Raw genomic sequence first — 27,804 nt, forward strand, 5'->3', positions numbered from 1 at the left:
AACTCCTTCATCCATTTCACCTACTCCTCACCCTCCCCCTCTGGCAACTACCAATCTGTTCTCTGTATCTATTAGCATGGTTTTTTGTTTGTTTTTAGATTCCGATATAAATGAGATCATAGGGTATTTGCCTTACTTTGACTTACTTCACTTAGCATAATGCCCTCAAGGTCCAGCCATGTTGTCACAAATGGCAAGAATTCCTTCTTTTTTTATGGCTGAAGAATTGTGTGTACTCACACACACACACACACAACACACATATATATGTGCATACATAAAACATACATATACACAGCGTATTTTCTTTATCCTTTCATCTGTCAATGAACACTTAGATTGTTTCCATATCTTGGCTACTGTAAATAATGCTGCAGGGAACATGGAGGTGCATATGTCTTTTTGAGTTAGTATTTTCAAGTTCCTTCAGATAAGTACCCAGAAATGGAACTGCTGGATCATAGTGTAGTTCTACTTTTAATTTCTTGAAGAATCTCCATACTGTTTTCCATAGTGGCTGCACCAATTTACCTTCCCACCAACAGTGTGCACAAAGGTTCCTTTCCTTCCACATCCTTGCCAACACTTTTTTTTCTTGTCCTTTTGATACTAGCCATTCTAACAAGTGTGAGGGGGTATCTCATTGTGGTTTTGACTTGCATTTCCCTGATGATTAGTGATATTGCATCTTTTCATGTATTTGTTGGCCATCAGTATGTCTTCTTTGGAGACATATCTATCTAGCTATCTATTTTTTAAAGATTTTATTTATTTATTTCACAGAGAGAGACAGCCAGCAAGAGAGGGAACACAAGCAGGGGGAGTGGGAAAGGAAGAAGCAGGCTCCCAGCAGAGGAGCCTGATGTGGGGCTCGATCCCAGATTGCTGGGATCACGCCCTGAGCTGAAGGCAGACGCTTAACGACTGTGCCACCCAGGTGCCCCATGAGACTGCTAAACTGTCTTCCAAAGCCAAACCATGGACATTCCAACCTGTAATGTATAAAGGTTCCAGTTTCTCCCCAACCTCACCAGCTAGATGAAATTTTAAATTACTAATTTTTTAAAAAGATTTTATTTATTTGACATAGAGAGACAGCCAGCCAGAGAGGGAACACAAGCAGGGGGAGTGGGAGAGGAAGAAGCAGGCTCCCAGCAGAGCAGGGAGCCCAATGTGGGGCTCAATCCCAGGATGCTGGGATCATGACCTGAGCTGAAGGCAGACGCTTAATGACTGCGCCACCCAGGCGCCCCTGGAGACATATCTATTTAGATCCTCTGTCCATTTTTAAAAAAAAATTATTCATTTGAGAGAGAGAGAAAGAGCACAAGCAGGGGGAGAGGCAGAAGGAGAAGGAGGAGCAGACTGCCCACAGAGCTGGGAGCCCGACTTGGGGCTGGATCCTAGGAGCTGGATCCCAGCACCTGGAGTTCATGACCTGAGCTGAAGGCAGACGCCCAACCAACTGTGCCACCCAGGTGCCCCCACTACCCCCCTGCCCTGCCCCGGTTCATTTTTTAATCAGATTGTTTTCTGCTATTGAGTTGTACTGAGTTCTTTAATGTTTTGGATAGTAACCCCTTATCAGATAAAGAATTTGCAAATATTTTCTCCCGTTCAGTGCACTGCCTTTTCATTTTGTTGATGGTTTCCTTTGCTGTGCAGAAGCCCTTTAGTTTGATGTAGTCCTACTTGTTTTTGCTGCTTTTGTCGCCTTTACTTTTGGTGTCAGATCCAGAAAGTCATTGCCAAGACCTTTGTCAAGAAGATTACTGCCTTTTTTTCTTCTAGGATTTTTAAGACTTCAAGTCTGAGATTCAAGTTTTTTTTTTTAATTATCTAAGATCTTTATTAACTGGTGTTTGCCATTTGTTGCCTGTTTAAAAAAAATCAAGTTGTAAACTTTTATTATAAATTAAAAATGAGGTTCTTAAAAATCTCAACTTGACCATATATGAAGCAATTCAAAAATCTTTAGAGGTGCATTGAGAAAAATCTGTTTTTTTTTAAGACTTTGTCATCACCAAAAAGAGATATCTTTAGGTAAAAATAATAAAACTTAAAAAAATAATAAAAATCCCATGCTGCATAGATAATTCAATAGTTCTATTTATCTGATCAATGAGCAAAAAGCAAGCACTTAAGGTCTTTAGCTCCAAACTTTTGTTCATTTCTTATTGCTGGAATTTTGTATTCATTTCTTCTTGTTGGACTAAACTGGATGATGGCAGAGATGGTAAGCTGGCATTTAGTCAGCCCTGCCCTGCTCAGCCTAGGGAGTGGATGAATTCTCAGCTGGTGGACTGGCTGCTTTTGTCTCTTTGCCGTCTTGTGGCTTAGGGTTTTCTGGCCATCTGTGACGTGACTGAAGTTGTGGAGGTACCCACGTTGAGGTGGCTGCTGACCTTGGGTCTCATCTCCCTGATTTTCCTTATCTTCTTCATTGCCCTCCTCTCCAGGCTGTCTTTAGCGAGGAGGACCCCTGCAAAATACGCATCGTGGTGTATAATCTCCATGCATATTCTGTGTCACTGGTCTACCTTGTTCTCCTGCATCCTGGTTGTCACCACCTTCCATCACCTCTCCCTGCACAGGAGGGTTGGAAGACTGTGGTCCATGCCCATGGGAGGCCGCAATGTAGTAAGGTGGGAACCCTTGCCTGCGAGAGGGCAGCACTGTTGGGCCTGGCCTTCAGGAGCACTCTCTGATCCATCCTTCTTTCCCCCACTCACTACTCCGGTAATTCTGCTGGGAATTGTGTGGAGGACCCCTGTGACGTGGGTAGCATCTATAATGGTTCAGGTCTGCTGCATATATACTGCTTTACATTGGAGATCCACCAGGGCTTGTCACATTTGCTGCCTCCAAAACCTTTTCTCATTCATCGAACTCCACAGTCTCTCCGTCTCCTACACTGTGAAGGTACATCCTGGGGTTAACCTTCTTTATGGTAGTCTCGTGCACAGATATATCTTCCTTGGTGTCATTCCTGTTGATGAAACCATTTCCTTTTCTTACACTGAGCCATTTTACTGTTCCCACAACCTTCCTTGTGATGATCTTGTCTCTGCTGACAGGCGCCAGTGATGTGAGGCCGCTGCGGTGGTGTGGGGCTTGGTGTCTGCAGCGCTGAGGGTGGGTGTGCTGGGCGGCTGCTCATGTTTGCGGTGATGGTGACTGGGGCCAGCTGTGGCTCCTCCCAGGGTGTGATGGTAACTAGGCCACTGGAGGTGGCGAGGCTGCTCAGGGCTCTCTGGGGTCCTCTTGCCACTCCCCTATGGAACCCTAGATTCAAGTCTTCAATCCATTTTAAGTGTAAATGGTGTAAGATAGTGGTCCAAATTCATTCTTTTGCATGTGGCTGTCCAGTTTTCCCCACAACATTTATTGAAGGGTCTATCCTTTCTCCATGGCTTATAAATTAATCGACCATATATATGTGTGGGCTTATTTCTGGCCTCTTTATTCCACTAATCTGTGTATCTGCTTTTATGCCAATACCATACTGTGTTGATGATTATATCTTTGTAATATAGTTTGAAATCAGGGACCATGATGCCTTTACCTTTGTTCTTTCTCAAGACTGCTTTGGCCATTCAGGGTCTTTGTGGTTCTATACAAATTTTAAAATCATTCTGTTCTGTGAAAATGCCACTGAGATTTTGATAGGGATTGCACTGAATTTATAGATTGCTTTTACTTAAAAGTAAATTTAAGCAATATTCTTCCAATCCATGAGCATAGAGTATCTTTCCATTTATTTGTGTTGTCTTCAATTTCTTTTCATGAATAAGACGTCTTACAGTTTTCAGTGTAAGGTCTTTCACTTCCTTGGCTAAATTTATTTCTAGGTATTTTATTCTTTTTGATGCAATTGTAGATGGGATTGATTTCTGAAGGGATTTTTTCCCTTCAGTTGGTTGTGTACTTTATTTTGTTTTTTGGGAGTTTATTTACAAAGGTGTGGGTGGAGGAGGACTGCAAGTGCTAGTGCAGTGTTATTAACAGTGTTGACAGCTGAAACCTGGAAGAGAAGACTCCCAAAGAGTTGGTGTCCTTATAGGTAATAGTGAAATCAGGTGGAGGGACAAAGCTGGCCCAAGATGACCACATCCAGAACCACAGCTAGGACTGGCATCAATTTCTTTTTCTTTCCTTTTTTAAAGATTTTGTCTATCATCTATCTGTTTTAGAGAGAGAAAGCACATATGCATACTTGAGTGGGGGAAGGGAAGGTTTGAAAGGGCAGAGGGGAGGGAGAGAGAAAGAATTTCAAGCAGACTCTGAGCAGAGCATGGAGCCAGATGCGGGGCTAGACTCCACAGCCCCAAGATCACGACCTGAGCCAAAACTAAGAGTTGGACGCTTAATCGATTGAGTCACCTAGGTGCCCCCTGGCATCAATTTCTAATTAAATTTGTGATATGGAGTAATATGGGGATGTGTTAAGACTTTCTCAAGTCTCTAAAGATAGTACTAATCTTTGTATTTCCTAGGAAAGCAGTATTTTTGATTTAGTATTTGGGGGACTCTTTCTCAACTGGGGATCCTTGTCTGAACCATAAGATACAGAAAACTATTTAAATGACATTTTTAAAATTCTCTCAAGGATGGTACATATCATAGGAGAGAAGTAAGGCTGGGGAGAGGTAAGGCCTAAGATGCTGATAATTTACTACTCCCCATTTTATAAAATTTCATTAACATTCCCTGACTGCTATAGCTGTCTCTTCTATTCTGTTTGTTGTAGGTTTTATGCCTTTTTTATTCCTTTATTCTCATTTTGTGAGGATTTAGAAGGGACTAATGATAAACAAATGTGATCGAAGTACTCTATTTACCAAGAATATAATTTCATGTGAAAAAATTTGTGAAGTCTTAGTTAAAATGGTGAAACACACATTACATTATTCATATTCTAACCTAAATAGTATGTACTAGAATCATCCATTCACAATATTTTAATATTGTAACAAAGAGCTGACTCCATTTTATGATGTTTGATTGCTGAGAGCTCTGAAGTCTCTTTCCTCTTCCCTTCGTGCCCTACATCTGGGCAAGCTGTTAAGAAAGCCCAGGAGACTGGGACCTCCCTGTGCACAAGGACCCTCACCCCAGCCCCACTCTAAAGCACAATGAAAAACTCCAAGCCAGTCTCCTTTTCCTTGTTCTCTCAAGCACTTTTGGGCTAATATGGGAAGTCTGCCCTGTTTGCCTTGGAGAGCCTTATTATATAATAAACTGAATTTTGTATACTCTTGGTGTCTGTGTACGTAACATCATCAGTTTTAACTATCGGAGCCAAATTTGGATGTGGAGGAGGTCCATCCTGTCCCTGCAAGGTGGCCACACAATTGGTATTGGAAGCAGGATGTCTAGAGGAGGACCACTGCTGCTGGCTGAGGGACTCTGTTCTCTTGCTTCAGTTTGTTAATTGGCTCTGTGGTTTGGTGCTACATTTGCTGAGCTCTTCAAAGCTTCTGTTATGACTCAGCCAACTTAAGGTGGAAGTTTCAATAACTGGTGTTTAGGGAGAGGAGTATGGGATTGGGCCCTCCTTTAGGTTGCCTTGAGTCATATGTCTCAGCTCAAACCTGTCTTATGTGTCTTACATTGAATTGCGTGTTATGATTCCATCATAAGCCATAACTGATACTAGATTCAGGAAAGACTCATCCTGTGATCGAATGACTGGTTCAATGTCTCAATCAGATGTTAGCCCCTATTCTATAGAGGGCTTAGGGGAAAAGACTTGCAGCTTCTACAATACATAGGCCCATTGCGTGGTCATTTGTGTGTGGAAGAAAAAAGGTATTATTTGAAGAGTTGAATTACTGAGATTTATTCTAAAGGCACATGGCTCAGTAGGACCCTATAAAATTCTTCTGTAGCTTCTACTGCCTATTTCTCTGACCCCAGAAAGATCTTGATCCTCAGGGTTATAGGGAAAAACACCCACAGAATACCTGTGGCACAGCCAAGGCATTCATTCAACCACTGTCAGGGGGAAGAGCCCTAATCCTGATGATATTGATTTGAGTCTCTCTGAAGGAAGAAATTTATAAATATGAGCAGTGTAGAGAAGACCTCTCTGAAATAAATCTAGTAACCACCCCCAGTAGCAGGAAAAAAGAAAAAGAAACACGGACACAGGGGGAGTGCACTGGTTTGTTACGGTGGCTATAATAAAATACCACAGGCTGAGTGGCTTAGACAGAAATCTATTGTCCCATAGTTCCAGAAGCTAGAAGTCCAAGATTAAGGTGCCATCAGAGTTGTTTCTGGTGAGGCCTCTCTTCCTGGTTTGTAGATAGCCTTTCCTCTGTATGTGGGAAGAAGAAAAAGAGAAAGAGATCCCTGGTCTCTCTTTCTCTTATAAGGACATTGTTCCTATCAGATTAGGGCCCCACTCTCATGACCTCATTTAACCTTAATTACCTCCTTAAAGGCCCCATTTCCAAATAGTCACTTTGGGTCTTAGGTCTCTAATGTGTGAAGGGGGTGGGGGGAAACACAATTCAGTCTACAATACGGAGGAAACAAAAACTAAAAAGTCCACAATTAGGCCCAATTGGTAATCCGAAATTTACTTAAAGAACTCATACAACACAAAGATAAAAGGGCACACATTGGCTTTACACCCCTATAATATTGGTTCTGAATTAATTTAAAATCTGAAATAAACCAATTGCCAAACTTTCATGGCTTTAATACAGGGGCTCAAATTATGGTTATATTGGGGATACCAATAAGTTTAAACAAAGTGCCACCTATAATATTAGGGGAACTACTGAACGTGATGAGAGGGCAAACAGGCAATGCCTCACCTTAACCACAGGAACTACTCTTGCCTAAATTGCTTATGGTTGCCGTACCCATCTCCTAAAATATCCCATAGTGGTCATGGACTCCCTAGATGAGTAATAAAATTAAATAGTTGACACAAATTATCTTGATAAAATGGAACCCCATGGGCCTCCTCTCTCATTAAAACAGTTAATATGGTCCAATGTATATTAAAACATGGCCTTTTGAATGACTGAAACCCACTATACAAGACACATTTAGAGAAGGGGTGATTATCCCCACTGCTTTGACATTTAACAGCTCAATTTGGCCTGCTCTTAAACTTGGGAAGAATGAATGGTGCCTCATGGTGGATTACCTCAAGCTTCGCGCTGTGGGCCTCATTAATGTCCCTATAGTCAGTATTATTGCAGTTACTGACTTTATCCAATCAACAAAAGGTAAATATTTCACCATTATAGATTTGGTGAATATGTTTTGTTCAGTGACTATTTCAACAGCTTCTTGATTGCAGGGTTTTTTTTTGTTTTTGTTTTTTTTAAGAGTGATTTTAGAAAGAGAGAGAGCAAGCTGGGGTGGGGGGCGGGGAAGAGGCAGAGAGAGAGGGAGAGAGAAACCCAAGCAGGCTTTGAGGCTCAGAGCGGAGCCTGATGTGGGTTTTTTTTTTTAAAGATTTTATTTATTTATTTGACAGAGATAGAGACAGCCAGCGAGAGAGGGAACACAAGCCAGGGGGAGTGGGAGAGGAAGAAGCAGGCTCATAGCAGAGGAGCCTGACGTGGCTCGATCCCATAATGCCGAGATCACGCCCTGAGCCGAAGGCAGACGCTTAACCGCTGTGCCACCCAGGCGCCCCTGATGTGGGGTTTGATCTCATGATCCTGAGCCAAAACCAAGAGCTGGATGCTTAACCAACTATATCATCTAGGTGCCCCTTGACTGAAGTCTGCCTCACCTTCAAAGTATGATATACTTCTACCCAGCTACCATGGGGAGCCTCAACAGCCTTGTCATTGCACACAATCTTTAAGGGCAAGATCTTAACTACATCCTGCTTTCTCCAGGACAACAAGTATGACATTACATTGGTGACTTCGTCCCCTGAGGAGATTCGTTTGACCTACTTATTCAGGAGCTCACAAAAAGAAAAGGGGCCACTGCCTCATACTTAGTGTGAGGTCCTGCAACCTGGGTTAAAGTCTTGAAAATTAACTGGTAAACAGAGGGCTGCTCTACTCATGATGCTGTCAAGAAACAGCTATTGATTCTCTCAGACCCACAACTTCTTTTAGGCCTTTTGGGTTCTGCAGGAAACACATTTCTCCTTTATGTATTGTACTTAAGTCCTTTTATGCTGTTACTTGCAAACTGGCTGTCCTTGAGTGGGGGTCTCCTTTAAAAGGCTCTAGAATCCATCCAAATTTGCAAAATAACCGACACTCCTGTTAATGCCCCCCAGAGACTCCTTCACTGTAGAGGTTTTGGCAATTTTCTGTCAGCATCAGAATACCATTTATATATAAATAATAACTTTAAAATGGTAAAACCACAAATATTTGGATTTTGCTAAAATTAAATTTTGGCCTTTCAAAGAAACTATTTAAAAAATGAAAAGGAAAGCCACAAACTGTGAGCAAATATTCCACAACACATATCAGAACAAAGACTCAATTTGTTTATCCATTCTCCGACTGATGGACATTTGGGTAGCTGCCAGCTGTTGGTTATCGTGTATTATGACTACGGCTGCTATGGATATTTATTTATACCTGTCTTAATGGTCATATGTTTTAATTCCTCTTGGATAAATAGCTGGTGGTGGAATTGCTAGATCATAGGGAAAGTATACATTTCATTTTATAAGAAACTACTTAAGTATTTTCCCAAACAAGTTGTATTGTTTTACGTTCTAACCAGCAATGTACGAAGGGTTCCCTCTAGGTCCTCACTCACACTTGATATTACCAGTTGTTTTAGTTTTGACCATCCTGGTGGGAATGAAATGTGTTTTGGTAATAATTTGCATTTCCCACATTACAAATGATCTAGTTTACATATGTTTACATTTACATGTGTTTACTGACCAACTGAATGTCTACTTTAATGACTGTATGTTTATATCTTGCTTATTTGTTAACTGATTAAGAATTCTTTGTTTTGTGGACACAAGATCTTTGTCAGAAATGTTTTATGAATATTTTCTTCCATTCTGTAACTTATATTTTCATTTAAATTCCTTTTAGTTAAAAATAACTTCAGACTTATAGAGAAGTTGTAAAAATAATATGGAGTTCCCACATGCTCTTAATCCAGCTACCTATGATGTAAATACACTTTTATTGAAGTATAATTGATATATAACATTATGTTAGTTTCAGATGTATAACATAACAATTCGCCATTTGTATATATTGCAAATTGGTCACCACAGTAAGTCTAGTTAAATCAGTCACCATACATAGTTACAAATTTTTTTCTTTTGATAAAAACTTTTAAGATCTATTCTCTTAGCAACTTTCAAATGTGCAATACCATAATAATGATAGTCACCATATTGTGTATTATGTCTCTATACCTATTTTAAACTGGAAGTTTGTACCTTTTGACTCCCTTTACCCACTTTGCCCATCCCCTACCTCTGGCAACCACCAGTTTGTTCTCTGTATCTATGTGCCTTGTCTTGGAGCTTACCATCTGTGTTTTCTTCTAGGAGTTTTATGGTTTCAGGTCTTATGTTCAAGTCTTTAATCCATTTTGAATTAATTTTTGTGTATGATGTAAGATGGCAGTCCAGATTCATTCTTTTGCATGTGGCTGTTGGGAAACACCACCATTTGCTGAAGAGACTTTCCTTTCTCCATTGTATATTCTTGGCTCCTTTCTCATAAATTAATTGACCACATCTGTGTGGGTTTATTCCTGGGCTTTTTATTTTGTCGCATTGTTCTATGTGTCTGTTTTCATGCCAATACCATGGTATTTTGATTACTACAGTTTTGTAATAGTTTGAAACCAGGGAGCGTGATGCCTACAGTTTTCTTTCTCAAGACTGCTTTGGCTATTCAGTGTCTTTTGTGGTTCCATACACATTTTAGGATTGTTTATTCTATTTCTGTGAAAAATGCCATTGGAACTTTAATATGATTATACTGAATCTACAGATTGCTTTGCATAGTATGGACATTTTGACAATATTAATTCTTCCAATCTATGAGTATGGTATATCTTTCCATTTATTTGTGTCTTCTTCAGTTTCTTTCATCTTTGTTAATAGATGGTATACAGGTCTTTTACCTCTATGGTTAAATTTATTCTTAGATATTTTATTCTTTTTGTATAACTGATTTTTATGTCCTGAAACCTTACTGAATTCATTGGTTGGTTCTAACAGTTGATTGGTGGAATCTTTAGGGTTTAAAAATTTATAATACCACGTCATCTACAAAAGTGACAGCTTTACTTCCTCCTTTCCAATCTGGATGAATTTTATTTCTTTTTCTTGCCTAATTGCTCTGACAAGTACTTCCAACATTATGTTAAATAAGAGTGGTGAAAGTGGGTATCCTAGTTTTGCTCCTGATCTTAGAGGAAAAGCCTTCACTGTTGAGTATGATGTTAGCTGTGGGCTTGTCCTATATGGCCTCTGTTATGTTGAGATGTGCTTCCTTTATACCCACTTGGTTGAGTTTTTATCATGAATGGATGCTGAATTTTGTCAAAAGTTTTTTCTGTATCTGTTGTGATAATGTAACTTTAATCTTCATTTTGTTAATGTGATATATCATGTGCATTGATTTGCAGATGTTGAACTGTCCTTGCATCCCTGGTATAAATCACACTTGATCATAGTGTATGGTACTTTTGATATATTGCTGAATCTGGTTTGCTAATATTCTGTTGAGGATTTTTGCATCTATGTTCATGAAGGATATTGGCTTGTAATTTTTTCTTGTCCAATCCTTGTCTGGTTTTGGTATCAGGGTATTTTATTATTATTATTACTTTTTAAAAGTTTAAGAAGGATTGATATTAATTCCTCTTTGAATTTTTGGTAGAATTCACCAGTGAAACCGTCGGGTTCTGGACTTCTGTTTGTTGGCAGATTTTTTGATTACTGGTTCAATGTCCTTACTAGTAATCAGTCTGTTCAGATTTACTATTTCTTTTTTTTCTTTCTTTCTTTTTTTTTTTTTTTTTTTTTAAGCAAGCTCTGCATCCAACATGGGGCTTGAACTCACAACCCCAAGATCAAGAGTCACACTGAGCCACCCAGGCATCCCTCAGATTTTCTATTTCTTCATGATTCAGTCTTGGTCAGTTGTATGTTTCTAGGAACATCCACTTCTTGGGGTTGTCCAATTTGTTGGTGTATAACTGTTCATAGTCTCTTATGGCCCTTTATATTTCTGTGGTACAAGATATAATGTCTCCTGTTTCATTTCTGATTTTGAGTCTTCTCTTTTTTCTTGGTGAGCCTAAAGGTTTGTCAATTTTGTCTTTCAAAGAACTAGGTCTTAGTTTCATTGATTTTTTTTTCTATTGTCTTTTGGTCTCTAATTCATTTACTTCAGTTGTGATCTTTATTTCCTTCTGACTACTAACTCAGTCCTTTGTTTTCTTTTTCTAGTTCTTTGAGGTATAAAGTTAGGTTGTTTGACATGTTTCTTGTTACATTTTTCTTTTTTAAGATTTTATTCTTTTTTGTGTGAGAGAGAGGGAGCACGAGCAGGTGCAAGGAGTAGAGGGAGAAGCAGACTCCCCACTGAGCAGGGAGCCTGCTGTGGAACTTGATCCCAGTACCCTGAGATCATGACCTGAGCCAAAGGCAGATGCTTACTGACTGAGCCACCCAGGTGCCCTCTTATTTCTTGATATAGGCATTTATTGCTATGAACTTCTCTTTTAAAACTGCTTTTGCTGCATCCCGTAAGTTTTGGTATATTGTATTTCCATTTCCATTTGTTTCAAGATACTTCATTTTCTTTGACCCACCGGTTGTTCAGCTGCATGTTGTTTAATCTCCACATATTTGTGTATTTTCTAGTATGCTACTTTTAATTGATTTCTAGGATATTGTGGGAATGACTTACAAGGATAGGTTATAGAAGACATCACAGCTTCTGTCTTGCTCTCTTTTCTATCACTTAGCTCTGGAGAAAGCCAATGCCAAGTTGTGAGGGCATTCAAGCAGGCCAACAGATAAGCAGTGATAGGAAGTGACAGTCTCTCCTCAAGATCAAAGGGCAACCATTCTCATTGTCTAGGATAGTGAAGATAATGCTTCCCTCTGGAGGAAAGGGCAGCCATGCTTTTGCTGCCCATTATAAAAAGATTTGGGTTCCCTAAACTTAGGATTCTCTCTGAACACAATCCACTGGTTGTGTAGGGGGGTCATATCGACCCCTTTGTGTTGCCCTGTGGGATTAGGGTTTACGGAACCAAAAGAAAAATGCTAATAATCTAGCTACTGTTTTTGCTGTGAGTAATACCATGTCCTTTGTCTGTGATCAAGGAGTCTTGTGTCTTCGGAAAGCACGAAACTGTGGCAGGTTAATTTATTCATTTGCAGGTAGAGTAAAGTATCCAACTCTTCATAGTTCTTGACAGTTTGGTGACAAAGATGGGACTATACTTGGTGTGAAAGCAAGTCATTAATTTGTCTCCTTCCCAAAAATACAGTGACTTCCACTTTGGGAATGGTCATAAGAGACCTTCAAGTGTTTAAAGAAACACCACCAGTATGTTATGTAGCCCTCAGATGACTGAAGTGGTGTCCCCAAAATAAGGCTACCCTTGGTTACCCAGAGGGATAACTGGCTTGTTATTTATGTGCTCTATGATGGGGTTATCCCTACAGTGGGAATCCTCCAATTTTAAAAGGTGGTATGAAATTTGTTCCTGACTGTCTGAACTGACCAATGACATTACCTACCATGGTGGTGGAAGGCATTCAGGTCAATCTCAACTCCAGGGTTGTTACTGATGACCAAATTGCCACAGATGTTTCAGGTGGGTAAAGGTGGAAACTGTACAATTATTAATACATCCTGCAGTACCTGAGGCTTGTGGAATTGGCATAAAAATGCTGGTATTCTGGCTACTGCTACTGCTATAGTAATAAACTGTTCCTTATCTCTGACCCAAGAGTCATGTCTTCCACTAGTATCCTTGAAACTGTGGTAGGCAAACTTGTTAGTCCACAAATAGGGTGAAATTGTAGACCCTTCACAGTTGTTGACAGTTTATGCCTTTTCATTTTCTTAAAATGCAGAAGTTTTTAATTTTCATGAAGTAAAATTTATTAATATTTTTCTTTTATGGTTAGTGATTTGAGTGTCCCGGCTAGGAAATCTATGCCTATCGGGATGAGATAGGGTCTAAGTTCATTGTCTATTTCACAGGGATATCCAGTTGTTTCAATATCATCTGTTGAAGACTATTCTTTGCCCATCTGAATTGCCTTGATACCATCATCAAAAAGCAATTGACCACATCTAAGTCAGGACCCTCTGTTACAATGGTTTACTTGCCTATGTATGCCACATAATTTCCATCATACAGATAAATTTAAGATGTAGCATATCACAATGGTTTCTTTGTTTTTTGGGGGTTTTTTTGTTTTTTGTTTTGCATTAAAACTATTTTAGGGGGGCCTGGGTGGCTCAGTTGGGTAAGCATCTGCCTTTGGCTCAGGTCATGATCCCAGGGTCCTGGGATTGAGCCCCGCATCAGGCTCCTTGCTCAGCAGGGAGTCTGCTTCTTTCTCTTCTCCCTGCTCCTGTTCTCTCTCACTCTCTCTCTCTCTCAAATAAAATCTTAACCCCCCTCATTTTAAATTACAAAGAGATGTTCAATCTATTTAAATCTTTATTCCTGCTTGTAGAATAATGCTGTATATTCTGTTTGATCATGCAGGCAACGGACCTAAATCATGACTTTCAGTGTTTGTTCCCCCCCATTTTCTTTTTTTAGTCATATCTTTCTATTCTACATAAGTTATGTCTTGTCTTGCTTTTCCTAAAATAATAATACTGTCATCACCTTTAAGATTAGGAAACTGGCAAAAAGGGATATAATGATTTTTTAAAGGCCTCCTAGGAAGTCAATACAGGAGCCAAATTAGGATTAATAGTTCCTAATGATAATGCTGTATAAACATTGAGGTGCATGTATCCCTTTTGAATTAGTAATTGTGTACTCTTTGGGTAAATACCTACTAGTGCAATTACTGGATCATAGGGTAGTTCCGATTTTAACTTTCTGAGGAAACTCCATACTATCTTCCAGAGTGGCTGTACCAGTTTGTATTCCCACCAACAATGTAAGAGGGTTCCCCTTTCTCTATATCCTTACTAACTCTTGTTTCTTTTGTTGATTTTAGCCATTCTGACAGGTGTGAGGTGATATCTCATTGTAGTTTTGATTTGCATTTCCCTGATGATGAGTGATGTTGAGCATCTTTTCATGTGTCTGTAGGCCATCTGTATGTCTTTTTTGGAAAAATGTCTATTCATGTCTTCTGCCCATTTTTTAATTGGATTATTTGGTCTTGGGGTATTGAGTTTGATAAGTACTTTATAGATTTTGGATACTAACCCTTTATCAGATATGACATTCACAAATATCTTCTTCCATTCCAGAGGCTGTCTTTTAGTTTTTAATGTTTCCTTCACTGTGCAAAAGCTTTTTATTTTGATGTAGTCCCAATAGTTTATTTTTTGCGTTCATTTCTCTTGCTTCAGGAGACAGACATATTTAGAAAAATGTTGGTATGGCTGATGTCACAGAAATTTCTGCTTGTGCTCTCTTCAAGGATTTTTATGGTTTCAGGTCTCACATTTAGGTCTTCAATCCATTCTGAGTTTATTTTTGTGTATGATGTAAGAAAGTGGTCTGATTTCATTCTTTAGCATATTGCTGTCCAGTTTTTCTGACACCATTTGTTGAAGAGACTATCTTTTTCCCACTGGGTATTCTTTCCTGCTTTGTTGAAGATTAATTGACCATACAGTTGTGGGTTAATTTCTGGGTTTTCTATTATGCTTCATTGATCTATGTGTCTGTTTTTGTGTGGAAACAGCCCAACTATCCAACAAATGATGAATGGATAAGGAAGACAAGGTATATACATATAATAGAATATTACTCAGCCATAAAGAAGAATGAAACCTTGCCATTTGCAACAACATGGATGGAGCTAGAGAGTATTACACTAGGTGAAATAAAATCAGTCAGAGAGACAAATACCATATGATTTCACTCATGTAGAATTTAAGAAACAAAACAAACAAGCAAAGGGAAAAAAGAGAGGCAGACCAAGAAATAGACTCTTAAGCACAGCGAACAAACTGATGATTACCAGAGGGGAGGAGGACTGGGGGGGATGGGTTAAATAGGTGATAGAACTAAGGCGTTTACTTGTGATAAGCACTAGGTATTGTATGGAAATGCTGAATCACTATATTATACACCTGAAACTAATATTACACTGTATGTTAACTAAGTGGAATTTGAATAAAAACTAAAAAAAAAAGTTCCTAATGAAAGAAAAAAAGTATTTTGGACAAAATATAAATGACTAAAACCCAACTTCTATATCATTTACATATACATACAAAGACATAAATTACATATGTAATATGAAATATGTACTTACTGTATTATTTAGGAAGACTTGAGAATGAGCACTGGTAAATTTATATTAGAAAATTTTTGTGGAGTCATTAGTTTCTATTGTTTTTTATATGCTGAAAGGTAGAAAAATGTCTTCTAAGGGATTACAGTAATACTCACTGCCTGAAACTCTGTTGCTTTTAGAACAATACAGAAAAGTATAAAAGGTCAGTTATATGCATCACTATTACACTATTTAAGATAAAGTAAAATCATATTTTAAGACTAACATGATGTTAATAGAAACATTTTAGAACATGACAATGTCTTTAAGAACTCATGAAAAAGCAGTTAAAATTACTTTTTTTTTTTTAGTTTTGGCAGAAATGAATTATTCTACCAGCTTGTCAGGCATGCTTTTAAATTTCAAGTTCTAAAAATGTGTTGACTTACTACTAACATAATTTAAAATTATAGAAGATTAGATATGCAGTACATGGGAAATAGCCTTTGAAAGTTTAGTTTGGCCACACTTAGTGAAAAATAAATTTATTAAATCATTATTGAATGCATTAATGCATTCTAAATAGATCTAAATAGCACACTATAAATTCACCTATTTAAAGTACCTAATTCAATGTTTCTTAGTATATTCACAGTTGTGCAACGCTCACTACAATCAATGTTAAAACACTTCCTCATCCCCAAAAGAAATCTTTTACCTTTGCCTCAACCTCCTCAGCCCTAACCAACCACTACTCTACATTCTGTCTCTAAAATTTTCCCTATTCTGGGTATTTCATGTAAGTGGAATCATACAGTGTGTGGTCTTTTCTGACTGGCTTCTTTTAGTTAGCATAATGTTTTCAAGGCTCCTGCTGTCATATGTATCAGTACAATTCCTTTTTATTGCCAAATAATAATTCAGTCTGTGGATATACCACATTTTTTCATCCAGTCATCATCTGATAGACATCTGGATTGTTTCCATTTTTGACTATTATGAATAATACTGCTGTAGACATTTCATGTATAAGCTTTTGTGTAGACGTGTTTCATTCCCTTGATTAGATACCTAATAATGGGATTACTGAATCATATGGTAACTGTTTTTTTTAACTTTTTGATGAACTGCTAGCCTGCTTTCCAAAGCAGTTGCACCATTTTATATCTCACCAGCCATTCAGGAGAGTTCCAATTTCTCCATGTCTTTGCCAAGATGTTTTATTATCTGTCTTTTTTATTATGGCCAACCTACTGGGTGTAAAGTGATATCTCACTGGTTTGCATTTCCCTGATGTGAAATATATATTCTAGATATATACTTGATAAGGGTCTGGTATCCAGCATACATAAAGAACTCTTACTCAACAAGTATCTTAAAACACATTTTTCCAAAGAAGATATACAAATGGCCAGTAAGCATAGGAAAATATACTCAATATCATTAGCTACCAGAGAAATGTAAATCCTACACACAATGGGTGGGTCCAGTACTGGGTAAGTAAGATTTTGAGGCATAAGGCTCAAGAATTCAGAGGTTAGCTCATATGAAGCTTTGATGGCCTTCTTAGTGCCAGGTACATAATAAGTATCTATAAGTCCTTCACATGTATTAAATCATTTAATACTCAACAATCTATGAGATTATCACAGAGCATTTAAGATATTATGTAACTTGTCTAAGAGCTCACAAATTTGATCCACTATTAAAAATCTACCAATGTTCCCCAGTTCCTATAGGGAAAAAAATTCAGGTTCTTATGCATGACATCTAAAGACTTGGCATCTTGTCCTTGCCTACCTCTCCACTTTTATTTTGTCTCAATCTCTGCCTCATACTTTATGCCTCAGATATCCAAAACTACTGGCTGAACAGTCAGGCTGTTACTTATCTTTGTGCCTTTTTGAATATTTTCCTTTGCCCAGAATGCACTATTCTCCATGGTCTACCTACCTCCTCCTCTATTAAGAATAAGTTTCCTTGGAGACGCCCACCCAGTCTGTCCTCATTGGAAAACTCCCCAAACACTCCTGATTCTCAAGCCTTCAGCCTTGGACTGGAATCTATACCATCATTCTCTGGTCCTCCTCACCAAAGACAGCCTTCAAACTACACTACAGGTCTTTCTGGGTGTCTAGCTTGCAGATAGATAGCAGATCATAGGACTTCTCAGCCTCCAAAATCACTTGCAAGCTCTGGATTAAAAATCAGCATATATAAAACCAAACAGCAATTTACTGGCTTTGGAGCTCAGGAAGATGGCAGAATAGAAGAAACCTGAGCTCACCTCCTCTCACAGACACATTAAGTCTGCAACTCAATATAGTGCAACTCACTCTGAAAATGACCTGAAGACTAGAAGAACAGCTCTCCCATAGTTGAAAATATAAAGAAAAAGCTACATCAAGAAGGGTAGGAGGGGCAGAAACCTAAAGACATTTACAGACTTAAAGTGAAGGGATGAAAAAACACATAGCATGCAAATGCAAGTGGGGGGAAAAAAAGCTGGGGTAGCAATATTTATATCAGGCAAAATAGACTTTAAAACAAAGACTGTAACAAGAGACAAAGAAAGACATTACATAATAATAAAGGATCAATCCAACAAGAGGCTAAAACAATTGTAAATCTGTGCTAGGAGCACAGCGTAGGAGCACAAATGGAAGCATAAATATATACAGCAAATATGAGCAGACATAAAGGGAGAAACTGACAGTAATACAGTAATAGTAGAGGACTTTAACACCCTCTTTACATCAATGGATAGATCATCCAGACAGAAAACCAATAAGGAAACAGTGGCTTTGAATGACAAATTAGACTAGATGGCCTTAATAGATATATACAGGACATTCCATCCCAAACCAGCAGAATACACATTCTCTTCAAGTGCATATGAAACACTCTCCAGGATAAATCACATGGTAGGCCACAAAATAAGTCCTAATAAATTTAAGAAGATTGAAATCATCAATCACTTTGTCTAAACACAACAGTATGAAACTAGAAATCAATTACAAGAAAAAGAAACTGGAAAAAACACAAAACATGTGGAGGCTAAACAACATGTTCCTAAACAACCAATGGGTCAATGAAGAAATTAAGAAATCAAACAATACTGAGACAAATGAAAATGGGAACACAATGGTTCAAAATCTTTGGGACACAGCAAAAGCAGTTTAAAAGGGAAGTTTATAGCAATACCTGCCTACTTCAAGAAAGAAGAACCATCTCAAACAATCTAGCCTTACAAACCTAAAGGAACTAGAAAAAAGAACAAATGAAGCTGTAAGTTAGTAGGAGAAAATAATAAAGGTAAGAGTGGAAATAAATGAAATAGAAACTAAAAAAACCCAGAAAAGATCAATAAAACTAAGCTGTTCTTTCAAAAGATGAAACTGATAAACTTTTAGCCAACTCATCAAGAAAAAGAGTGGACTCAAATGAAACCAGAAATGTGGGAGAGTAAGTTACAACTGCAACCAAGAAATATAAAGAATTATAAGCAACTATAAAAAATTTATATGCCAACCAAATTGAACAACCTAGAAGAAATGGATAAATTCCTAGAAACAACAATCTTCTAAAACTGAATCAGGAAGAAACAGAAAATTTGAACAGATCATTTACTAGTAATGAAGGTGAGTTAATAATCAAAACCCCCAACAAACAAAAGTCCAGGACCAGAAGGCTCTATTGGTGAATTCTACCAAATATTTAAAGAAAATTAAGACCTATTCTTCTCAAACTAGTACAAAAATTTGAAGAGGAAGGAATGCTTTCACATTCATTCTATGAAGCCATCATTACGCTGATACCAAAAACAGACAAAGACACTACAAAAAAAGAAAATTACAGTTTAATTATCACTCATAAACACAGATGCAAAAACCCTCAACAAAATATTAGCAAACTGAAAGAAGCAATGCACTAAAAAGGATCATTTGCCACAATCAGGTGGAATTTATTCCAGGGATATAAGAATGGTTCAACATATGCAAATCAATCAATGTGATACAACATATTAAAAGAATGGGTGATGAAAATCACATGATCTTAATAGATGAAGAAAAAGTAGTTGACAAAATTCAACATCCATTCATGGTAACTCTCAACAAAGTGGATTGAGAGGCAATGTATCTCAACATAATAAAATCCTTTTTTAACCCACAGCTAACAATGTACTCAATGGTAAAAAGCTGAGGACTTTTCCTCTAAGATCAGAAAAAAGACCAGGATATCCATTCTCACCACTTTTATTCAATGTAGTACTGGAAGACCTAGCTGCAGCAATCAGACAAGAAAAAGAAATAAAAGGCATCCACATTGGTAAGGAAGAAAGTAAAACTTTCACTATTTGCAGATGACATACAGAAACCCTATGTCATATTGAAACAGGGGTGCCTGCGTGGCTCAGTCGTTAAGAGTCTGCCTTCAGCTCAGGGCATGATCCCAGCATTTTGGGATTGAGCCCCGCATCAGGCCCCTCTGCTGGGAGCCTGCTTCTTCCTCTCCCTCTCCCCCTGCTTGTGTTCCCTCTCTCGCTGGCTGTCTCTCTCTCAAATAAATAAATAAAATCTTAAAAAAAAAAACAAAACAAAACCCTAAACAGTCTACCAAAAAACTACTAGAATAAGTGAATTCAGTAAAGTTGCAGGATACAAAATTAATATACAGAAATTTGTGTCATTTCTATACACTAATAACGAACTACCAGAAAGAGAACAATCTCATTGATCAGTGCATCAAAAAGAAAATACCTAGGAATAAATTTAAGGAGGTGAAGACTTATATTTTGAAAACTGTAAGACACTGATGAAAGATACTGAAGATGAAACAAATGGAAAGATATTTCATGTTCATACATTAGAAGACTTAATATTGTAAAATAGCCATACTACCCGAAACATTCTACAGATTTAGTGCAATCTCTATCAAAATACCAATGGTATTTTTTCACTGAACAAATAATCCTAAACTTTGTGATTTGTATGGAACCACAAAAGACCCTGAATAGCCAAAATAGTCTTGAAAGAACAAAGATGGAGGTATTACAACCCCAGATTCCAAACCATACTACAAAGCTAGAGTAATCAAAACAGTATGGCAGTGGCTCAACAAATAGATACACAGATAACAGAATAGAATAGAGAGCACAGAAATAAATCCACAATTATGGTCAATTAGTCTATAACAAAGGCAGCAACAGTATACAATGGTGAAATAATTTTTCGGAAAACTGCATAGCTGCATGCAAAAGAATGAAACTAGACCACTTTCTTACACCATACACAAAATTAAATTCAAAATGGACTAAATTAGACCTAATATGAGAGCTAAAATCATAAAACTCCTAGAAGAAAACAGGCATTAATCTATTTGATATTGGCTATAGCAACATTTTTCTAGACATATCTCCTCAGGCGAGGGAAACAAAAAAATAAACTATTGGGACTATATCAAAAAAATTTTTTGCACAGCAAAGGAAACCATCAACAAAACAAGGCAACCTACTGAATGGGAGAAGATATTTGCAAATGACATATCTGATAAGGGGTCAATATCCAAAATATATAAATAACTTACACAATTCGGCACAAAAAACCCTAATAATCCAATTAAAAATAGGCAGAGGACCTGAAGAGACATTTTTCCAAAGATGATACACAGATGGCCAACAGACACATGAAAAGATGCTCAACATCACTCATCAGTGAAATGCAAATCAAAACTATAGTATCACCTTCCACCTGTCAGAAGGGCTACAATCAAAAAGACAAAAAGTGTTGGTGAGGATGTGGAGAAAAATGAACTATTACCCACTGCTGTTGGAAATGTAAATTGGTGCAGCCATTGTGGAAAACAGTATGAAGGTTCTGTAAAAAATTAAAAATAGAAATACCTTGTGATCCCATAATCCCACTACTGAGTATTTCCCCAAGGAAAACAAAACATGAAGTCAAAAAGATATATGCACACCTATGTTAATTGCAGCATTATTTATAACAGCCAAGATATGGAAGTAATCCAAGTGTCCATCAGTAGATGGTGGATAAAGATATGGTATATATATATCTACAATGAAATACTGCTCAGACATAAAAAAGAATGAAATATTGCCATTTGCAACAACACTGATGGACCTTGAGGGTATTATGCTCAGTGAAGTAAGTCAGACAGAAAAAGACACCACTCATTGTGGTGAGCGTTTCATCTATACAAATGCAGAATCACTACATTGTATACCTGAAACTAATACTGTATGCTAACTATATTTCAATTAAAAAAAAAAAAGTTTCCCCAGTGAAGCCTTTCTAACTCCCAGAATACTGAGGTACTCCATACCATTAATATACTTTTATAAAAATCACTGTATTATATTATGATGGTCTCTTTACATAACTGTATGATAATCTCCTAAAGTTCTGGGACTACGCCTTTCATTTACATATCCTCAATGGCTGTAGCACATTATAAAGTCAGTGAGTAATTCCTGAATGAGTATTGTGGGAGAATAGTAGAAGAAGCTGTAGGAGAAATAGGTGGGAAGTCTATTAAGGCCCCTTTGGAGGTAGAAAAATAATCTCTAGATGTATTATTAGAAGTGAATAACATACACAAATGGGAAGTAACAATAATTACATATTCCTCCCAGGATTAGCGAGGCTCAAAATGTAGATCTCTTATTCAGTAAGAAGTCTACCAAAGATAAATTTTCATGTCTCAGGGAATATTTTTATTTATGTATTTACAGCTTTTAAAGTTAAATGTAACCTCAAGGGAACAGGTATTTTGTCTCCAGCAGAAAATTTCCCATATTATCCTATTTGGGAAAAAAATTATAAACAAAAAGAAATTGAAGGGATTTTAAAAAATTGGGGTTTATGACTGTAGATGGTACAGGGGAAATGAGAAATCTGCAGTAGTATTTCCATTCTATTCAACTATGGTCCATCCAGTATTTGTCAAAGTGATAATATTCAGTAAGTATTACATATGTACACTGGACTCTAATTTGCTTTTTTAAAGCACGGGGGACAACATTTTTAATAGTTACATTCTCTTAGAAAAGCCACATTTCAATTGGTATATAGGCTGTAATATTTAATAAGATTTTCAGAATTAGAAGGATCATAGAGACAATTTAAGACAGAAGAAACTGAAGCCTATGGAAGTTGAAAAAGCTTCCTCAGGTTCATGGGACAATCAGTGCCAGAGAAAGGTAAAGACCTGAGGTTTCCCATTGTAGCCCAGTAACCCACTGTCAGGTTTATAGGTTACCAATATAAGTGTTAAGATGTCACTGACAATGCATCTGACAATTGCACATATATTGTGTCATGGAATATCTTAAACATGTACCAAGCCAAATTGCTTAAGTGGGATACCTTTTCAACGTTTCTACAAATTTTAAGTAGGATTATAATTTTAAACAGCATCACATTCATGACAAGGCTTGCAGATTCTATAGATGAGGATAAATATCATAATTTCCTTTTGTTTTGTTGTTATCTGATAATAAAGTCCTAGAAACACAGTAGGTGCTCAGAAAACACTTGTTGAATTGATGGAAAGAATACCATATGGTAGTGTCAAGTATTAACCATTAATAAGGGAAGGCCTGTGAAACTTACAGAAAAGGGACAGGAACAAGAATATAGCTAGGAAAAACATAATAAAGAGGAATGATTTATACAATTATAATTTAAAAAAATAGGTGTTATTTAGGTCTTTTCTAATCTCTGCAAATTCAGAGACTTGAATTTAAATCTAGAAAACCACAATCTATTAGAAACTGTTTAGGTGAAAATAAAAACTTAGAGGAAGTGTGCACTGAGGAACTGCTTCTTTGTAAGGATAGTAAATTTTCATGTTTTATTCAGACTTCCTTATGACCAGTGCTGTACCTCTGTAAGATGACTCCTAGAATGAGGGAAGTGGATGTGAAAAGTATAAAAACCACTATCACACCAGGATTTAATCATAGCATAATACCTTCCATGATACCCATATGTGTCACCATACATCTAATTGCATTTTTGTACAGGGAAGTTTAGGGTGTTTTTCCCCCTTTTTCTGTTTATTTTCCTCACTCTCAAGAAACACTACTCAACTATCATTATATTTTCTTCCTTCCTTATTTAGTCTTAAAAATGTATGATTTCCAGGGGCACCTGGGTGGCTCAGTCGGTTAAGCGTCTGCCTTTGGCTCAGGTCATGATCTCAGGGTCCTGAGACTGAGCCCCACATCAGGCTCCTTGCTTGGCAGGGAGCCTGCTTCTCCCTCTCTCTGCCTACTGCTCCCCCTGCTTGTGCTTGCTCTGTCAAATAAATAAAATCATTTAAAAAAATTTAAAAAAATTATGGTTTCTCATATGCTTTCCACTTATAAACAGTATCAGTCAACAGATTTTTAGTTTGAACAACAATGATAATATATAAAATGCTTTGTTACTCTTCATGTTTTCAGTACTTGAAAGTAAAAATGGGATATAATAAATGTATCAAGAGGTGAAAACATGGGGAGAAGTTCCTTGATTATCTTAGTATACTTTACCATGCCAGCAGGTTTATAATAATTATATTGAAAGAATGACTGTCTGGATTGGCTGGCTGGCTAGCAGAATGAATGATGGGAAGAAACAAAGATTCTGGCCGTTCTGAGAGGGGCAGTAATTTGCCACTGAACAGTTCTTGCATATAGCCAAGCAGAGGAAGCTCACTTGCTTTTCTAAGGGAATAGTAAAGATTCCATTCAAAACAGGCGGCAGTATTAAGAGCAGGTGGTGCAGCCAAATACCAAACCAAGGCTAGGACCAAGAGAATGGTCTCAACAACATTTGAGACCAGGGTTTCAAACAGGCTTTGTTCTCAGTGCTTAATGCAGCTACAGTGTTAGGGTTCCACAAATGATGTTACAGGCACATAACGTGCCCTCAATAAGACTGCTAATGTCTCAAACCATAGGAAAGATTTGCCATCACAGGACGGAGGACATACATTTGAGTACATGAAGCGAGGTCACAGATTAAAGACATATATCAAGGCCCTAGAAAATAATATTTAATAAATGTTAGCCTTGGTTATTAAACTTCCAAACAGTCCTCTGAAGGGAGGTGGAAATGAGGGAAATCTTATCTTTCTGTCTGCTTTCCTACCAGTTTAGGCTACCATGCTGCTTCCCTCAGCGCCCAATTCCCATCCAGTTCACAGGACTGCCACAGACTTATCCTTACTAATTTTTTTTATTGTGGCAAAACATACATAATATAAAAATTTACCATATCAACTATTTTTAAGTGTACAATTTAGTGGCATTAAGTTCATCCACATTGCTGTGCATCCATCACCTCTATCCATCTCCAGAACTTTTTCATCATCCCAAACTAAAACTCTGTACCTGCTGAATACCCTTCCCTCCCCCTACTCTCTGGAAACTAACAATTTGTGTTGTGTCTCTATGGATTTACTTATTCTGGGAACTTCACATAAATGGAATCATATAGGATGTGACCTTTATTTCTGGCTTCTTTCGATTAACATAATGCTTCAGTGTTCATTTAGTAACATGTATCAGTCCTTTTTATGGCTGAGTAATATTCCATTGCATGTATTTACCACATTTGTTTATCCATTAATGTATTGATGGACATTGGGCTGTTTCCGCCTTTTGGCTATTGTGAATTGTGCTGCTATGAACATGTGTGTACATGTGTTTGAGTACCTTTTTTAAAAATGTTATAACCATCCTAGTGGGCGTGCAGTGGTATCTCATTGCATCTGTATTTGATTTGTATTTCCCTAACGATTAATGATGTTGAGAACCTTTTCATGTGCTTATTGGCCATTAGTATATCTTCTCTGGAGAGATGTCTATTCAAGGTCTTTGTCCATCTTTGAAATGGATTGTCTTTTGTTGTTGAGTTGTAGTTCTTTATATATTCTGGAAATTAATCTCTTATCATATGATTTGCAAATATTTTCTCCCACCCTGTTCCATTTTCACTTTTTTTTTTTAAAGATTTTATTTATTTGACAGAGATAGAGACAGCCAGTGAGAGAGGGAACACAAGCAAGGGGAGTGGGAGAGGAAGAAGCAGGCTCATAGTGGAGGAGCCTGATGCGGGGCTCGATCCCACAATGCTGGGATCACACCCTGAGCTGAAGGCAGACGCTTAACCGCCGTGCCACCCAGGCGCCCCCATTTTCACTCTCTTGATAGTGTCCTTTAATATACTGAAGTTTTTAATTTTGATGAAGTCAACTATCTAATGTTTTCTTTTGTTGCTGTGTTTTTGTTGCCATAGCCAAGAAATCTTGCCAAATTCAATGTCCTAAAGCTTTCTCCCTATTTTGTTCTATGAGTTTTATTGTTTTAGCTCTTAGGTTTATGTCTTTGATCCATTTAGAATTAACTTTTGTATATAGTGTAAAGCAAGGATCCAACTTCATTCTTTTGCATGTGGATATCCACTTTTTCCAACGCTATTTGTGAAAAAAGATTATCCTTCCCCCATTGAATGGTCTTGGTACCTTTACTGAAATAATTTGAGCATATATGTGAGGGATACCTCTAGGCTCTCTATTCCATTGTCTGTATGTCTGTCTTTATACCAATACCACACTATTTTGATTACTGTAGTTTTATAGTCAGTTTTGAAATCAGGAAATGTGAGTCCTCCAATTTTCTTCCTTTTCAAGATTACTTGGTTATTTGGGAGCAGTCCCTTGAGATTCCATTCTGATGAGGACTGCACTGAATCTGTAGATCACTTTGGGTAGTACTCACATCTAACAATATTCTTTCCTCCATGAACATGAGTTGCCTTTCCATTTATTCATGTCTTAATTTCTTTCAGCAACGTTATATAGTTCTCAGTGTACCTCATTCATTTTTATAATGAAGATCAAAGCTAGTTGTCTAGTCAGTACCACTTACCAGAGATCACAGTCTCCTCCCTACTCCCATGTCTGCCTTGAGGTTATAGACAACTTTATTTATTTATTTTTATTTAGAGAGGGAGAAGGAGAGAGAGAGAATGTTAAGCAGGCTCCATGCCGACACAGGGCTCGATCTCACAACCCTGAGATCATGACCTGAGCTGAAATCAAGAGTTGGACACTTAACTGACTGAGCCACTCAGGCACCCCTGCCTGGAGGTTATATAAATTTTATCATCTTATATACTGTTTTCACATTTGACATTGGTTCTTCATTGATAACTGAGTTTAAGATTTACCCATATTGATACATATATACTTGTAGTTCATTACTTTTAACTGGTATGTAGTATTCATTGTGTATTAGTTCCTTGGGCTGCCATAAAATACTACCACAAACTGGGTGGCTCACACAACATGAAGGAGACTAGCAGTCCAAAATCAAGGTGTTATCACGGTACACTCCTTTTGGAAGCTCTGAAGGAGAATCTATTCCATGCCCCTCTCCTAGCTTCTGGTGGCTGCAGCAATCTTTGGTGTTCCTTGGTTTGTAGCTGCATCACTTCCATCTCTGCTGTGTCACCACATGGACTTCTTCCCTGGGTGTTTCTGTGAGTCTTCTGTTTTTATAATGATACTCATCATTGGATTTAGGGCCCATCTGGATCCAGTATGACCATATCTTAACTAAGACCCTCTTTCCAAATAAGATCATATACTGAACTTCTGAATGGATAAGCATTTTTGGAGGGCACAGTTCAACCCACTACACATTGTATGACTGTAATACATAATTTATCCATTCATTTTCCTTATTGATAGACATTATTTCCAGTTTTTATTATTAGAATGCTGTAATAGGGCACCTGGGTGGCTCGGTTGGTTAAGCATCTGACTTAGGCTCAGGTCATGATCCGAGAGTGCTGGGATTGAGTCCTGCATCAGGCTCCCTGCTCAGCGGGGACCCTCCTTCTCCCTCTCCCCCTGCCCCTCCCCCCTGCTTGTGCTCTCTTGCTCTCTCTCTCAAATAAATAAAATCTTAAAAAAAAAAAACGCTGTAATAAACATCTTTTAGATGACTCTTTACCTATATGTATATTTCTCTAGTATATATTTAGAGGTGGAATTTCTGATCTCTGTTAATAGGATATGGGTAATTTCAACTTTACAATTAACTACTGCCATATTGTTCCCCAAAGGGATTGTATTAATTTACTTTCCCCATTGATATGGCTATGATTATATTTTTTGTTCTTAATACTACATCTTATGTTGGAAGGGCAGGGTTCATTCATATCAGCTGTCTTTTATGTTGCTAGAAATCCCCCAAAGGAACGTTCTCAAGGACTAGTCTACATTTACTCTTACATCTATAACATAATATTTACTTTATTCATATATATTATATATAATAATATAGCATATATTATATATAACAT

At 37.6% G+C, this 27,804-nt stretch overlaps 1 protein-coding gene and 1 pseudogene across 1 annotated transcript in view; both read right to left on the minus strand.

Annotated features, from left to right (window-relative positions):
* LOC100464386 (dnaJ homolog subfamily C member 1) overlaps nucleotides 1-27,804 on the minus strand; it is a 184,092-nt gene that overhangs the window by 34,424 nt on the left and 121,864 nt on the right. The gene's annotated exons all lie outside the window — the stretch shown is intronic.
* On the minus strand, nucleotides 1,862-6,896 carry LOC109489889 (annotated as a pseudogene).

The sequence above is a fragment of the Ailuropoda melanoleuca genome, chromosome 15 (assembly GCF_002007445.2).
Source record: "Ailuropoda melanoleuca isolate Jingjing chromosome 15, ASM200744v2, whole genome shotgun sequence".
Classification (NCBI taxonomy): Eukaryota; Metazoa; Chordata; class Mammalia; order Carnivora; family Ursidae; genus Ailuropoda; species Ailuropoda melanoleuca.